This window comes from Cynara cardunculus (genome assembly GCF_001531365.2).
Source record: "Cynara cardunculus var. scolymus isolate 2C chromosome LG 11, CcrdV1, whole genome shotgun sequence".
NCBI lineage: Eukaryota > Viridiplantae > Streptophyta > Magnoliopsida > Asterales > Asteraceae > Cynara > Cynara cardunculus.
Genome location: NC_037538.1, coordinates 9290390 through 9293341, shown reverse-complemented (window position 1 = coordinate 9293341; position 2952 = coordinate 9290390).

Below are 2952 nucleotides of genomic sequence, written 5' to 3'. Positions count from 1 at the left end.
AATATATATGAGATTGATAATGTATACGGATTATGATGGATTCTTGATATAATAAAGCTAAGTTATTTTTTTTTTTTTTTTTATTAACCTAGATATCCAACCCGCTATGCGAGCCGACTAATCTTAGGACGACCACCTGCTTTGCAGATAGCCCGGAGTCACTGCATTTAAACTTCCGTGGCCATAAGGGGATTTTTATTTCTCATTGAATTTGAACCTGAGGCCTCCTGATATTTTTGACCTTTAGAGTCAAGTTAAGTTACTACACTTCAAATGGTGAATATATACAAGGATATATGCATAAATTTACAACTTTTATTGATTTTAAATCAATAAAAACATGAATTTAGTACAATTACCCATGAATTAATCCGCCATAATTCTTTTTTAATAATTATTCATTGAAAATAATTAAAAATTTAATTAAATTAGCGAGAAATTAATCCATTGCAAATTTAATTAGTTAAATGATTATTTTCAGCTAACATTTTTTCTAAATTCCGACGGATTAATCTGCTACTAATCCGCCAATAATTAGTCATAATTATTAATTTAATCAATTAAGTCAAGAAAATTTTAAAACTTTAAAAAAAATCAGTGATGCCAAAAATTCTGTCAGAAATAGTGTTTTTCCGGTGAAGAAACTTCCGGCAGGAAAATCTATTAGAAATCACTTTTTTCGACAGATTTTTGATGATTTTCTGCGAGAAAAAGTGCAGTGTTTTGTAGTGAAAAATAACATTTCAAATTTTTACCATAGATTAAATCATATATTTCGGTTATAAATAAACCACAAATTATTAAAAGTAAATCAATATCACTTCTCCAAGTAATGCCTTGATTGTTACAGATAAAACCACAAACTATCGATAAAGATTTAGACAAACTCGCTCTCGTTTATGTTTCTGACCTAACCTCTCGCTCTCGCTCTCAATCTCGATTTTGGAAGATTGGACTGAATCAAAATTGTCTCTGGCTCTTGGCTAGCTCTTGTTTCTGAATCGTCTCTACTCTCTCGGTCTCTAGCTCTCGACTCTCATTTGGGCCTTAGAAAAAAATGTCATTAGTAGAGGTCTAAAAAATTACTAAAACATGTTAAATAACTCATTGGACTTTTTAAAACCTGTTAGATACATTCTTATTACCTATATAACTGGTTAATATGGTAAAATAATTAAAAAAAAAAAGTCTGAAAAAAAAAGCCAATGGACATTTCAAAATATTTTGAACGATTAAGTCTTTAAACATTTTTTGAACCAAAAGAGAACTTAGATCTATAAAATTAAACAAATATACCAAAAAATTACTTACATTTACGAAATATACTTACATTTAAAAGAGATTATTGATAAAATTTATTTTAATTAAAAATAAAATATATTCTCTCAGTGATTTTTTAAACTAAAAAAATAAAAAAAATTAAAAGAGATTATTGATAAAATTTATTTTAATTAAAAATAAAATATATTCTCTCAGTGATTTTTCAAACTAAAAAAATAAAAAAAATATTTAAAAATAATTACTGATTAAATTTATTTTAATCAAAAATAAAATATATCATGTATGTGATTTTTCAAATTAAAAAAGAAAGATTTAAAAGATTATTGATAAAATTTATTTTAATTAAATACAAAATATATATTTTTATTTTATTTGTAATCTTTCTTAAATCTTTTTTTATTTTTTTTTAATTTGAGATATTATATATAGAATATATTTTATTTTTAATTAAAAAATATAATCAGTGATACTTTTTAAATTTTATTTATTTTTTTAATTTCGAAAATCACTGACAAAATATTTTTTATTTTTAATCAAAATATATTTCATCAATAATTTTTTAAAAGTTAGGTGTTTTTTGGTATATTTGTTTTATTCTATATATGTAAGTACTTTTTTGGTTGAAGAAATGTTTAGAGACTTAATCGTTGAAAATATGAAAGTTCATTGGCTTTTTTTTCAAGGCTTTTTTCCTTATTTTATCATATTAATTAGTTTTATAGGTTATAAAATTGTATCTAACATGTTTTAAAAAATCCAAGAATTTATTTAACATGTTTTGGAATGTCCAAAAAATTATTTGTTTCAAAAAATTATTTGTTTCAAAAAATTATTCAATGATTTAATCATTACAAACAATAAAATTCATTGGGTTTTTTAGATTTTTTCCTAATATAAAAGAGAAATCTACAAAGATTAAGCATTTAATTTTATCAACATTTATTATGATCGAGATTAAATCTTGAAGATCCATTAATTCATAAACGCGTGTGACCATTTATTTGTTGATCCACGTATATTAGCATGAATCAAGAAATTATATTTAGTATAGGTTTAAAGTTTAAATGTAGACTTCTCTTGTGGCCATGAAGGTTTAAATGCGGTGACTCCGGATTATCTGCAAAGCAGGTAGTCGTACTAGGATTAGTCGGCTCGCATAGCGGATTGGATATCCAGGTTAATAAAAAAAATTAGATTTCTCTGAGAAAAAAATACAAAAACATGTAATTTATTAGAAAAAAATAATTATTTAAATATTTTATACAAGAAAATGTGGACTACAATGATATTAATTTTAGATGGTTATTACTGAATGGTAAAAAAAACATAATTTTACTTATATCATATTAGTTTAACATATGACACTTCTTTTGGCAAGGTAAAATAGAAATATATTTTAAGGGAAAATAACATGTGTATTTATTATCAATAATATATATATATATATATATATATAAATATTTAAATGATAATAAATATTTCCATAAATATTTAAATCATAATAAATGAACTCTAATCATTTCCATAAATATTTCAATTTATTGGGTTGCATTGGTTGTACAAATACGATAGGTTGTATTTGAAATAAACCCTATATATATATATATATATATATATATATATGAGAAAAAAACTCGTATTCTTAAAACTTTTTATTTCCTTCAGATGTTT